The sequence below is a fragment of the Mustela erminea genome, chromosome X, assembly GCF_009829155.1.
Source record: "Mustela erminea isolate mMusErm1 chromosome X, mMusErm1.Pri, whole genome shotgun sequence".
Lineage (NCBI taxonomy): Eukaryota > Metazoa > Chordata > Mammalia > Carnivora > Mustelidae > Mustela > Mustela erminea.
The window spans coordinates 94010466-94025468 of NC_045635.1; the positions used below are offsets into that span (position 1 = coordinate 94010466).

The 15003-nt window shown below is 43.3% G+C and overlaps 1 protein-coding gene across 4 annotated transcripts in view; it reads right to left on the reverse strand.

The window, feature by feature from the left end:
* Positions 1 to 13567, reverse strand: part of AMOT (angiomotin) — a 63166-nt gene extending 49599 nt beyond the window's left edge. For 2 of the 4 annotated variants that reach the window (XM_032330402.1, XM_032330399.1), the window contains exons 1-2: positions 13110 to 13567; positions 5348 to 5425 (exon numbers count right to left, since the gene is read on the reverse strand). The gene's annotated coding sequence lies outside the window, so the exon portion shown is untranslated. The other 2 variants (XM_032330401.1, XM_032330400.1) reach the window with 2 other exon arrangements.
* Positions 13568 to 15003: the final 1436 nt, after the last annotated feature.

The window sequence follows — 15003 nt, forward strand, 5'->3', positions numbered from 1 at the left end:
TTTTGGGAGCCTGTCCAAAACATCCAAGTTAAAAAAAAAATCCACAAAACCACACAGTGATTAATTTAACGTTATTTCCTTGCAATGTTGCCAAAAATAAAGTGAAGAGATACGGAGTGAGCAAACACGGAAATTTGTCTTTCAATCTTGTTTTGGCCCAACATATAATCTCAATCAAAAGGAAAATCATCTCCAATCTGCAAGGTGATTATTTTAGGGTGTCTTCCCTAATTTCAAAGCAGAGGAACAACTTCTGGTTGGAATCAAAGCTGGACTATTAACAGAGTGTGGTAAATAACCACTGTGCTTCTATTGTGTGATTCTGAACAAAACAGTTGTCTTTTTTTTTTTCCAACCAAAACATGCAGAAAACAGCCTTAGGCCTTTAAACTTGAGCCCCTGGCGAGAAAGCACCATACAACTATTTTCCAGGACAATTTCGATTCTTCATGCCGATTTTGACTGTCTTGTTCCTCATACCTAGCTTCTCACAAAGAAAACTTTCCTTGCCCAAAATCTTACTCTCTTCCCTTAATTTTGTCCCCTCTTGTCCATATCCTTTTCAAAACCCAAATCACTTTATGTCAACTGAACAGAGATTGTCCCTCCCCACCACCCCAGGGCCCTGGCCTTTTCCATTTCTATCTAAAAGAGGAAAAGAAATCAGCCTTAGAAAAAAACTTTGCTGATTCCTCTCCAGTATACTGATTTTTTTTTTCTTCAAGAACTTATGTTTGTCTACATGTTAAGAGTCACATAAGAAGGAAAACACTCCTCCATGTATTTATTAGAGAAAGGAGGGGAAAAGATGCCTTGTCTCATGCCAAGAAGTAAAATAGTATGAACTCCACAACCTTCAGTCTGCCCGCGGATTTAATCCCGCCACTGCCAGGGTTCTGACGTCATCGTCAATCAATAAAATAACCTCATTTCCCCTGGACAAACAGATGGTCTCCGAGGACATTTGATATGGGAAGAAAGGCTTTTCAATTGTTCTCTCTTTAAAAATACATTTTGAATCCATATAGTCATATCTTGTGTAACAACAACAGGGCAGCAAGGCCAATCTAAATTCTTACTATACCCGCAATCATTGGCCTCTCCCAGTATACCTCAATTAAACCCAGTTCTGGTTAAACCAAATCACATGAGTGAGAGCCCGGATGTTTCTCAAGCTACGTCCCAGAAAAATCGGTTGTTACAAGCTGACCAGGATAGACCAAATTCCCGCCCTTTGAATAAATGTGAAATATGCCTGGAAGACCTTCTTTTTATCCCTTCTGCCTCCTCTTCCTAATCTTCCCTCAACCCTCACTCTGCCAACCAAGATGAAGAACCTAAGTCTAGGAAACCTGTTTCTCTGATAAATCTCCATCAACTTGTTCCCTACAATTACCTTGAGCTAAATGGAAAGGAGCCAGCTCAAAGTTTCCCCTATGTCTACATATCTACGTGCATATCTATTTGTGCAGAAAACACACATGCACGCGTGCACGCAAAGCCTCCCACAGAAAGAGGCAAAACAGCTTTCTGAATTGTCTCACATCCTCTCAGGTTGGTCCAGGTTTAGGCCTGAAGTGTCCTAGAGAATACCTCGCTTGACAGTCTTCCCACCCAGGATGCTAAATCACTTCCTCTGGAAGGTAAGAAATAATAATCCCTGTGCAAGTTATCTCTAACCTTTCAATGTGTGACAGGCAAACAGTGTAATGTCTATGGTTAAGGGCCTGGGCCTAGATTCACACTGTTTAAGTTCAAATCCTGGATCTATGGCTTATTAGCTGGCCTCATACATTTCTTTTGATCTCCTTAAATCTCATTTCATCATCTTCAAGATAGGGATAACAGTGCTCATACCTCACAGTGTTGTTATAAAGATTAAGGGAGGTAATTCATGTAAAGTGCTAAGCACAGAGCCTGGCACAAAGTAAAGGCTCAATAAAATCTATTACTATTATTATTTCAAAGTGGCCTTTTTTTCTAGAAGACTATAGCAATCTTATGAATTAAAGTTTTCTTTAAAATCTTTATTTGCAACTCAGTCTTTGTGCAAGGGTTCTCAGATCAGCGAGGGCAGAACTAAAAAGACTCTAAGGAGACCATCGAGTGGTCCAAAGCCCTCTTTCTATATATGAAGGTGCCAGAGCTTAACAATGGTCAGAGCCTGGGCCAGAATGCGGGTTTTATGACTCCCAGGGCAACAGTCCTTCCACTATAATATATTATCTAGCATATTAGTTTGTACACAGAAGATGCCTAATAAACATTTACTGAATTGAATTGACTCTGGTTTTAAGAGACTATAAACCTGGCTCAATGCTACCACGGTCCAATTCCACCAGAAGCCAAATGTTAACAGCAGGAGGAAAAATTCGGAGTTGAGAGAGAGAGATGTGCGTAGCTAGAAGCATAGCAGAAGGACCTTGCAAAATCTTCCTTCTTGAGGCCAAGATTTGTAGGTGGGTCAGAGAGTAATATGAACCTCCACTGATCAATGTCTCCAGGCCTCCGTTCTTGGTCCCGCCAACATCAAACCAACTTGGAACTTGCCCTTACGTAAGTCCAGCACTAAGAAAAGGCACTGAGTTGGTCCCGCCTCTTTGCTTCGAGCCCTACCGCTATCTAGATTATGTTGGAAGATTATTTTAAGAACCACAGCAAGGCCTTGGCATTTCCAAATCATACTGACAGTGTCAGGTATCTGTTTCTGAGATGGTTCACTCAAAGGTGCAGCCAACTGGATCCCAGTTTTACTTTTCTGTACTCTAAAGCAATTAACTTGAACATGTTAACAGGCAACCGAGGTGATTAACCCTGAAGTGTACATGAGCAATGACGTACTGAGTAACAAGAAAAATCCTGTTGCCACCACACCACCTCCCTCCACACACACCCATTTCAAGGGAGGAAGAAGCCCGTCACGACATCCCATGTCTCCTTACTTCAGAAAAAAGACACGCAGTCCGTGACATCAGACTGAGCATAAACTGAGACAAGTTCAGGAATATGCCTAGAAGCTGCCTGCTTTACCATTTTCCTATCTTTGATGCTACACTACTCACTTTTATTTTTGTTCCTACTTTTATAAGTAATATAAACACAACATGCAAATATTTATAATGAAGAGGAAAAAGAAACAGCCCAAGGTCCCAGCACCTCAACCTAAACGTTGTTACCGGTACAGATTATTTCTTTTATTCCTCTGTGTATTTGTGTTTTTACAAAGTCATGAAATATTGACATATATATAATGTCGGATCCTACATCTCACTTTCTCATAAGCACTTTCTCCATGGTACAGACAGACTGTGATGTAGACTTCATAAAAACATCCCAATGACTGTGTAATAGTCTGTGACAGGAGTGTATCAAGATTCACTTACCCATTCTCTACTTATTAAGACATTTAAATTGCTTTCAATTTTGTGCTAGTCTAAATAATGTTACGAAAACATCTTTAAGACTTAGCCTTTTTCAATATTTTGGATTGTTTCCTAATGACAGAATCCCACAAGTGAAATTAATGGGTCAAGGTGCAGGAATGTTTTTTAGACAGTCCACTAAAGAAATAAAAGCAACAAAACACCAAAGCCCCACAAAATCTCTACTTCATTTAATGAAGAGTTCTCCTCTCCCATTTTTCCACCAGGGCAGCGCAGGACTCCTGGGAGGGAAAGAAGCCAAGAGAAGCACTGTAGTATCCCAGAGACTTGCGAAATGGCAGAGTGGAATGTGGGCTCCCCTGTGAATCCAGCTTGCATGCACTTGCCCCAAATTGCCACCCGGCCAAGAAGCTAATTAGTAAAAGCATCAGGTGGGTGAGAACAGGTTCATGGCCTGTAATGGCTTATATCATGTTTCATTTTTGCCCTTGGAAAGATCTGACAGTCAGCTTGAAGACATTCAGTTCTAGTGACCCCGCCTGCTACATTCTGAGAATTAAATCTGTTAGTTTTCAGACACCAATCTTCCCTCTATTTTAAAGGGTATCTTTCTGTATAGAACTAAGCATACATGACCAATGAGCCTGTGTGTGTGTGTACCTCTATTTTCGGCCACAGTTAAGGTGGCACATTTAAGGTCAGCTCTGTTTAATATTATATGAGTTATGTGGCACCGGTCTGAAATGGTCAACGTGTTATAGACAGAGGTTTATTTGCAGACTCAACCATAAGAGTCATCCAGTGCTGAACAGAGAGGGCAACAGGCTTAGCAAGCGCAGATACCACAAGGCATTTCTTTCCTGGGCTGCTTAGTCAGAGCTCTCCTAAGAGGCCAGGTCCACTTGCCACCGTGCCCTTGGAGGTTTCTCTCTAAGCCGCCTCCATCTTGCCTCTGCCCTCAACTCTGCTCAATATGGAAAATTAATTCTCTCTCCTTGATGGCGCCCTGGACTTTGTACACAGCTCAACTGCAAGACAGTCACGCACACACCATGTAGTTTCCACAAACATTTATTGAGTGTTTGCTGTAGCCAGGCACTGTCTAGGCCCTAGGGTGGAGTAAAAAAAAAAAAAAAAGAAAGAAAGAAAGAAACCAGAGATCAGTCCTCAAGAAGCTTCCAGTCAAGCAGAGGGGGCCCAATCCAGCCAGAAGCTCTGGCAAAGCAGAGAACTCTGCCAAAAACTCTGCGCTCCCCCCCACCGGACCCCCAGCAAAGCTTCCCAGAGGAAAAGACCAAGGAGCTGAATAGGAGACATCTGATAACCAACTTGTTGTTGAGGAAGTTGGAAAGGGAAGAGCCGAAGATAGGACGAGATAGATCTTCTGGAGACATTAGCATTCGGATAACAGGTAAGGTCAAAGAGTGGGTTAGAACAGGCATGGCAGGAGGCAGAACAGGAAGGATAAAACTAAGGAGGGACCTCTGAAAGAAACCATCATTCAAGGGTCAGATACTTTGTAATTATGGTAGTGAGAGGGAAATTTATTTACCCCAGTGCTTTGTACCCCCCCACCCATGCCTTCAATCTAGACGTTGGAAAACATGCTCCAGGGACAGAAGTCTGCAGTTACAATGCAGAGAGGGAGACAGAGCCAGAGAAAGAAAGAGAAAAAGAGAGAGAGAGAAGTTAATTTTGTCTTCTAAGCTTCTAAATACCAAGGCAGAAATCACTCTGCTAGGTTAAGCCAGAAATGGAAGATCTTAGAGATCACAGGTTGGGTGAGTGATTTCCCTCTGTATCCTTCCCAACAGCTACAACGTTAACTGGTACATGAGACACCCAGAAGAACCGCGTACTGCCTATTGAGTAAATCACAACTTCCCAAAGACTTTGCTGGAGGCAACAGCAAGACAAGACAGGGGATGAAAGACACAGAACAGCAAGAACAATAATTCTGTTACCTTTAGTTTCTCAGCTTTTCTTCTAAGGAGACGAAACCTCTTTCACTTCCGTTATCTTATTTGTCCCTCTCAGCCGCTCTGTGAGGAAACAGAGGCAGATGTGATTGATTCTATTTTACAACTGGAGAAGCTTTAAGCCCAGAACAGATAGCTAATGATAACTCATTTGACCAAGGTTTCACCGTAGCATACTTGTGGGGCCAGGATCAGAACCCGGGTCTGGTGACCTCCTCCCCTCTGCAGAGTTACTAGACACAAATTCCTGTGGACTGGACTCTCCATTTTTTAAGGAGGGCTGTTCACAAGAGAAACTCGTTAGGAAAGCGAAATTCTCTCAGGACTCTAACAGTACCTTGAGCAAGCCGGGGCACTGCACCCATAAGAAAAAAATCTAAGACTTTTCCTGTACCGACACTGGAACGGTGAGCTATAATTTGCAGTGGTGCTGCACTAAAATAATCAGGAGTTCCCTGTTCTGCTGCACCCCTTTCGAAGGGAGCCCCATCTGCCTTCGGTCTGGTTTTTGTGTCTGAGTGGGGCTCAGGTGCTGACTGCAGGTGTGGCATCCAGCAGGTGCATGGACAGGAGCCAGAGTTTCATATCTTCATACCAAAGGGCCTGAGTCACTCCCCAAAGGCAGCCCCTCCTCCTCACACCGACTTGCAAGCCCCGAGAACCTGTCTTGACCAAGTTGCCACTGCAAAACTAAATCTAGACTCTGACTTTCAAGGAAGGCCTAGGGTAAAATCAGTGAAAAGTACAAATCGTATAACCCAGCCAACTGAAGCTAGTGTAGGCATATGCCGCAGGCATAGCGTCAGGGGATATGTGTACAGAACGACTGTTCCCCTGCTAGCTATGGAGAAAAGGAGGACCACAGCAGGCCCATGTTATGTATTTAGCTAGAGAGTACTTAATTCTATTGGAAAAGGCCCTAAAACCTCATGCACAAGTATTCATTCCTCTAGAAAATACAGAGTACGGTAGAAGGAACACACTAAGAATCCTGGACTCCAGTTCCCATCAAGACCAGTCTCTCCTTCAGGCTGCCAAGAGACAACCACTTAGCCTAGTCACAAAAAGTACCAGGTCAAAAAAGTCATCACATTGCCCTCATGGAAGCCCAACTGAGAGCCTAGGGCAGACAGAATGCTCTTTGGGGATAGAGAGGGTCATCCAAATTTTCTTAGCTGCAAAAATTGTTTGCTTTTAAAGAAACAATCCGCCTGCCCCAAAGACACACAGACACACACACACACACAAAGAGCAAAGAGAAATTAATTGCAGGGGGAAAAAAAACCCAAATGTTAACTTAATAAAATGGCTTATTGTCATTCATCATATTTCTCCAATTCATATGGAAAAGTCAAATTAATAAGCTTTGGTTTACAGCTGGTGATCCCAAAAGTAAAACTGGTTACTGAACTAAAATGTTATCACTGTATATAAACGGAGTGAAACAAAAATCTGAATTGAAAACCTAAATGTAATAAAGAGGAAATTAAACTTCTTCAAAATAGGCTATCTAAATAATTTTGCCCATCTGTGATTTTTATCTTAGTTTGCTGTCACATGGAAAGAAATGCCATTAATTCAATGCAAATCCTGCCCCTTGAAAACAACCAAAATGAGTAAGTGATGTACTAATTAGCTTCCTAATGGGGAAGGTTTTAATTGAACCTTCATCAAAGTTTCCAGGGCAACTTCATAAAAGGATGTCAAACCTGGCCCATATTTTTATCCCCTTAAAATAATTCTCAATGCACAGAAACACAGAAAGCTTATTTCTCTTCAATGCTGTTAACACTCAGGCCACTACATTTTCTGATGTCAGCAATCCCCTTCCCACAAATATTCCAAGTATGCACCACCGTCATTCTCCTTTCAATTATGTGGTTTCTCTGCTCCTTTACTGATTGAGTCCAGGCCTCTTGGATAATGAGAAGCATGTGCAGGGAAAATATGCTCTTAAAAAACACATACATCAGTTTCATCTGCATTTTGAAGGGGGGAGATCATTTGTCCATATCAAAAGGATCAAAATGTGAAGTCTGCTATGGGATATATAAAGCAAGAAAAAGATCGGCACCAATGCCTAAAGCTGCGGGTGGGGGGGCAGTTATGGTCATCTGAAGCAACACCAGTAAGAATACGGGAGACCCCCCAAAATCCACCCTTTCTAGCTTGGCCACATGTATATTTAATGTTATCTTAATGTTGCTTCGGGGGGTATTTGAGTTCTGACATACGCATGGAAATGAGCCACGAATTGTACAGCAAGCATAAATATTCCATCATTAATAAAAACCAGCTGTGTATAAAACACTACAATGGCTGGGTTTCAGTTACTGGCTATCATCAGTATGTGTCACAAGCAAATATTACTCAAAACTTTCTCCCTTAAAACACACACACATTCACATACAGACACACGCAGAAATTTGTTATACTCTTTTTAATCTTTTGGAAGTGCTCTGAAGAACTCGCTGATCTCTATGGCACATTTCAACTAATGTCTCTTTTCGAAGCGATTTTTCATCACCCTGGAAGAGACCAGAGTCCTCTTACTAGAATTTCAGCTTACCACATAGAATGAAAATGTTTAATTGTTAAGAGCCAAGAGGGTCAATAATACAAATGTTGGGATGATCAGTTATAGTCAGTAAAGGCAATGGAGCACCAAAGGGTGTGACAGGTTATGAGAGAGCAAAGCTCATTAAAAGCGAACACCTGCTCAGGACCTTATAATAAACGGGCTCTGCCATCATGCAAACACCTTTCATCCAATGACCTCGAAGCATGTGTCCAATATGAAGCATGCCTAGACACCTCTGTGAAGTATTAATATCCCTGCTTCCCAGAAGGGTAACTGAAGCTCAGAGCAGCTAATTCATTTACGCCTGGTCACATGGCAAGTCAAAGAGGGTTGGGCACAGAAATCATAGACCCTGGCTTCAAGTCACACAGTCTAATGGTATTTCATGCAGTTGTGGCAATAATGAAAGTGACTTTACAAACGTCAAGGGCAGCCTATAGAGTTTAAAAAAAAAAAAAGTAGATTTTCAAAAAATATCTTCGGAGGTATTAGGAAATAGATCCATCTGCATTTTCCCCATGAATACATATCATTAAATATGTACTTAACTTGGAGCTTTCTAAGGACTAAAAACCCATACTTCACTTTCCTATCCTGGTTAAAGAAATATAATCTAATTTACAATGAGCCACTGGTTTCCAGGAATGAATTCTCCAAAATGGAGATCATATGTGCAATATACCTCCTCTTTATCAAAGGAAAATTAAAGGACCGGTAACTGAGCTTCCACTGTACAGGGAAGGCCTCAAATGAAGAACCCATTACGTGTGGGTTATCCTGCCACACCTACATCTCTTTGTCTCAAATCGTAAGTTTCCTTACTATTTTTTAGTCTAATTTCAACATATTATTTTCAAAGCCATGAAACAAAAATTTGTGCCTTCCTGCTTTTCCTTTCTCATTGGGGAAATTTTACAGTCCACCCAAATTTGTACTCTCTTGATGGCGTTATCATGATACAGTGATTTGAGAATCCATCGCTAATGGTTTAGACAAAGTAAACAGTGGAATGTAGTTTTCTTTTTGCTTAAATAGAATAAGGGAGGGGTAACAAGAGGTCAAGGGAGTGGACTGAGCAGCCTTGCTAGATACATGAACACCCCTAAATCACAGAAAGGGCGAGGGATTACTTACTAAATCTAGAGACTAATTAATATTAGTCTCTCTTGGCATTCAAGGAACAGACATACATGATTCTTCATGGGTACTTAGTCAGATTCTCACTTCATTTTTCCCCACAGGTTTAAAAAGTTAAGTCTTAGGTGAGCACTTATTTAAAAGAAACTGTAAATTTCTGTGACCCCACCCCAACTACATAAAATTCATGTTAAGTACAAAAACAAAGACTTGAAAGGAACTAAGAAAAATGAAAGTGGATGATCTGTTAGGTCGATGGGATTCTTGATGAAGTTCTAGGCAGGATCCTAGCTTTTTAATTTGATATGTTGTTAAAACACAAAGCACAATGCATTTATATTGATATATCCTTTAAGGAATTTTTTTTAAACATCCAGATGATTACATGATTGCATTTTCTAACAATTATTGCGCCTCCTTCTAGTAGGAATCATTCAATTCACACCGCAAGTAGAGGTGGAGGAAGGGAACCATAAACTTTTGAGAACTGGTTCTCAAAATCACCCTGTTCAAATTCTCACAATTTACAGAGGAGGACCTGCCAAGGGTGGTAAAGTAAGTTAGAGGTGGGCCTAGAGCCCACATCCCAATCTCCAAGAGGCTCACTAGGAAAGTTTATTTTAGATTCTTCTAATAAAAATGGCATTAGTTGCTGCTATTTCCCAGAAACAATCTTCTGGATCTTGGATTATTCAAATACAATAACTAGAATTAAACTGTTTGACCTATTTGGGGTATACAGTCCCATCCTTAGATTTATCAAACTCTGCGAAGTCTGATTTATTTCCAGAAAGTCATACTAGCTCCCTTCTACAAGTGGTTGTAGGCTGGAGCTGAACGTGGCCAGCATTATTACAAGCCAGAATGATTTAGACAATTAACTCCACCCCACATAACAAAAAGATTTCAAAGGCCAAATAATCGCCTCACTTAATTCAAGCTATAGTCACTACAACAAAATTCTAATATCTTCCTTTATGCAATAAATAAATTTTTGAGAAGTCCCAGTTATAGTAAATTGTATATATCAAGTCATAGCTCAAAAGCACAAACTAGGAAAGCTAGTTCTTTCAAAGAAACCTGTAGTGGATTCTTTTATAAAGCAAATGACCTCTTATTTTCCTTCCTTTTCCTTTTCTTTTAAGTTCAGATTTTGTGGTGTGTGTGTGTGAGGGGTAACTTCCCTCCTTTCTCTGGGTTAAAAGGGGTCAGGAGCCCACCGTGGAGGAGAGCAGTGCAGGATGCACAGCCTGTTTTAATGCCCCCTTAGTTCCTGGGACCAAATTCTAACCTTTGACTTGGGGGTGGGACCCTAGATTTTGGACCAAAGTCCACAAAAGGCAGCAAGGAATGAAGAAGTAAGCAAGACTAAAGACAACACATCATAGAAAACCACCAACAAAAATTCCTGGGGACAGGAAATCAATGGGGCACAATTCTGAACAAATTGGTTTAGTCCCAAGCTAATTAACTTGTCAAGCAGATCTCCAAACCTACTGAATCCATGGGGGAAAGAGGTGATGTAATAGGAGACTGGGGAACATTTACCCATTTACCATCCTAAAAGGCTCAGCCTGACCACACACACCTCTCTCCACCCCTTTCAGTGGGTTTTAGCCACACTTAATGGGTGCAAAGGACAGTTTCTTCCAGACAGTCCCTAAGAATAGACTGTTCTCATGCATTCCAAATGCTCAGTCTCCATGGAGGAGGCTACCTGGTCACAAGCATTTCCCAAGAGGGAATATATCCCCTACTTCTCCTCACTGGTAACATCCCCCCCACCCCAACAAAACAAAACAACTTCTAACCATCCTGAGAACTTAGGGGGACTTTTTGGGGAGAAAGGAAAAGAAACCTTAAGAGGGGAGTAGGAGAGTGTGAGAAACTCCTCTTGTCTCCAAATGGAAAAAGGGCCTTAAAAAGCTGGATCAAAGGAAGAAAGGGGGATGGGGGAGACAGGCTGCTTAATTACAAAGACACCCTTTTAAAGAAGGCACAGGCCCTGGGAGAGGGCTCTTAGGAGAGGCACAGAAGCAGATGTACCCACTTAGAATTCTGGCACTCAATGGGACCTCAAGGTCATAGCATCCATCCCTCTGTGTTCTGAATAGACTGTTCTTAAGGGCATTCTAGAAAGAGTCTCATTCGCTCTTTACAAAACTTTAGAAAAACCAACTCCACAAAATGCCTTGGGTATGCATCTGTCTAATAATTCCTACTTCACAAACCAGAAATGAGCTTTCAATACCCAAATCCAAAATAGTACTGAATTTAAAATTTCCTTCTAAAATATTTTAAATAGGTAAGTAGATCCACAACTTTCACATAAAAGTTACTCTGCATACAAGCATAGTCAGAGGTTTACTGTGTATCTAGACTATGAAGTTAGAAAAAGCACTTTCAATTTTACAGAGCCACAGAGTTTTCCAAAGAAAGAAGTATCTTAAAATGAAGTATGATGTAGTGCCAGAAAGTGTCTGTAAATGACACCAGATAAACCCATACAGAATAACTGGAACCTGAGTTATCATCTGTAAATAGATGCAACTACTCTACAACCACCTGGCTATTAAAATGTCCCAGGCCAGTTATAAAATGTAGTTTGGTCAGGCCAACTTTTCCCTCCCAGCTGATCGGAAAGATGATAGCCTTTAAAATTGTCGCCCTGTGCCGTTCTCCCTTTGTGCTTTCCTTTCCCGGTAAAATCAACCAACACAACTATTAAAAAAAAATAAGTAAATAATCTGTTCCCAAATAAACCATGGGTTGCTGACAATTTGGTTACAGGACTTTGAATACTACCACCCTTCTCATTTGGCCATGTTCGCCCAATTGGAGATAGGTGGGAAATGGGAGAAAATTTATCCTGCATCCAAAATGGTATTGCAAAGTATTCTTAGCTACTAAACAAGGGTGCTGAAAGGTCTAACTGAGAAGGCTTCACAAAGGCTGGCCGGAGATAGGGCTTTTCACAAAACCTAGTTCAAGGAGACTTAAATTACCTTAGCCCTCCATTATTGAAGATTATGGTGACTAATTATCTTCCTCTCTGAATAAAAGAGAGTCATATTTTTAAAAGTTTTAAATGCCTCCCAACTTCTAGTCTTAACGTGGGGGTGGGGAACAGAAGGAGATAGGAGAACTACATCCAACACAACTCCACAATTCTTTCAAAAATACATGCTAGAGACTGAAAATGCGGTTTCTCACAAACGTCCGCTTTCCTCTCTCATTTAATTGTATCTAGTCCCTTGCTGCAAATTATTATTATACTACTATTATTGGCAATTTATCAGGCTACAAAGGCTGTCACTCTCCGTCTCGCTTTTCCTTTTCTTTTTTTTATGTATCGATAAATCCATCTTGCTGTTGAAGCACCAGTGTACAGGAACCCAGACTTGGGACCCTCAAGACACCTGCATGATCCTGAGAAAACTGGTCACTAACATCTATAAACCAGATAATGGGCAATTCCATCCTCACCACCACATACATACACACATACACACACATACACACACACACACACACACACACACACACCGAAAGGAGTGTAAAATTGTCGATTACTCCCAGACTTTTAAACTTCAAGAATTCACAGCCCCCGGGGGAGGACAGTGTGAGCCCCCACCCCAACTCTAAGCATTCTGGAGGAACGCATCTAGCAATCTGAGATAAGCGCAGACATTCCTTCTGAGGTAAATGAAGACCTGAAGTTCCCTCATTCCTTTTGTGCTTAGTTACCTAGAGACCCACAAGGACCCCAGGAGGCAAGGAAGTAAAAGTACCATGAAGTAGTGGTACCCACTAGCATCTCTGTAGGACGAGAAAGGAGCGCACACTCTTCAACCGATTTAAGTTGCTGCTCATCCCGGAAAACTCACGGCCAGCTGCAAAGAAAGTAGAACACACGGGCATCCCCACACGCATCTAGATCGACTCACTCACGCCGAGGGCACGATCAAGTTCATGCCACCATGGATTCCTGCCCCAGTTCCCCGCGAAAAGTAACCATGCGTCTCCTACCCTTGAAGGCACCGACGACCAGGTGACGACTCTCTGTGCGCTCAAGTGGCTTCAGTCCCGGGCCGGAGGCCAGGGATGGGCAGGGGGAAGCCCCAACTCCCGGCTGCTCCGCTCCTCGCCGCTCCGTCCGGGCTCTCCTTGGTGGCAGTGGACAGGCAGGATACCGGGCCGGAGGGTGGAGCAGCGGATGGTCGGAGGCAAGACAGGCTGGAGGTGGGGGTGGAGGGGGCGGTGAGAACTAAGAGAAGATGAGGCGAAAGAGAGCGGAGATGGAGGAATAAATCAGGGGGTCTACTAGCTTGGGCAGCCAGAAAGCTCCTCGGAAGGAAGGGGCGTGACTGCGATGAAGGCAGCTCCTGGGCAAAGGATGGGAGGTAGGGGAGGGGGGCGAATGGGTGGCTTTTCTTCTTGCGGTGAGCGGCTAGGACCGCCCCGGAGCGGGAGGGTGGACTAGAGAGTGGGGCGGAGTAGAGGGCGGGGAATGGAGGGAGGGAGCCGGCCTGGACCCAGGGACTGGGGGGGTGAGGGGGCGCGGAAGAGAGGCGGGGCCAGAGGGCGGGGAAGTTTCAAACAATTGAACGGCGGGGTCCAGCCACTCTGGCGAAAGTGGGGGGTTCCTAGCTCTTGTCCTTCCAGTAACGTGGCTTAACGCGCTCGCTGCAGTCCTGAGAGGCTACGCAAGCACTGGCTGGGAGGAAGGAAAGGGTTCTGCAAAGACTACAATAATAATCTACGACACCAGCGGAGCGGAGGCGCGTGGGAGAGCCCGTGCAGCTCCCCGCCCCACAGCGGGAGGAAGAAACACAAATAATAGAAATGCTGAAAAGCAGCTACTCGCAGAGCCTGCTCAAAATAATGCAGGAAGGAGCAGCGCTCCTTCGTCTTCCTTCCCCTCTTGCTTCCTATTACCAGCAGGCCCCCACCCAGGTCTCAGTCCTACGCGACACCCTTCTTTCTTCCTCCGCTCCCCCTAGCCTCCCCCCTTCCCACCCCACCCCCGCGTCCCCGCCCCCCTTCCCTTTGGCGGGCCGCGCGGAGGGACAGGGAGCCTGGGCGGAGCTCCTCGGAGTCTCCGCCTCTTGGGAGGGCAGGCCTGGACGGAGCAGGTCTCGAAGAGTAATCCCACCCACCCGTCTTTTGCTGCTACCGATTGGCGAATCCCAGTTCAGGATTCGCTCGCGATTGGCCTCTTGCATCGTCGATCTGATCTTTTTGTCCCACCCGCCCTCAAAATTAATAAAACTGAACAAGAGACTATTGTCTAGCTCTCCGTTCTCCCCCAGCTACTGCTAAGAGAAAGAAGAGACGGTTGGTTTCTCAGTCTGAGAGAGTGCGACAAGTGTGTCGGCTGTCTCCCGTACACCTTTGTGGCACTGTCCGGCCCTCTGGGAATAGGTAACTTTTCGGCCAGGAGGGGTAAAAAGTACGTGAAGTGCCAATGTGGTGTTCACGTTTCCCGGCTGCCAAAAAAAAAAAAAAAAATGGTACTGACTGCCTGAGAACACAGAGTTGAGAACAGCATCCTGGGACACTGAAAATCTACCATTTTACATCTGGGAAACAAAAGCACAAAGAAACCGTGTAAGATTAGCAGAATAACATGGAATTTGGAACTAAAGGAAGAACTCCTTTTGCACTGTAGCACTTACCACCTAGTTGTGCGACTTTTGTTGAGTCAGTTAACTTCTCTGAGCCTTGATCTATCTTTAAGTAAAGGCTGTAAGACATTTCTTATTAACTTAACAACACTGATATATGAAAATCAAATGAATTGTGTGTGAAAACTCTGTAAACCACAGAGCACTCCACACATGTATGTCTTTCTCCTTGCATATGTCCCATGTCCAGGGACCAAACATATTGCTCCTCTGTGTTAAGCATCTACATCCAAGGT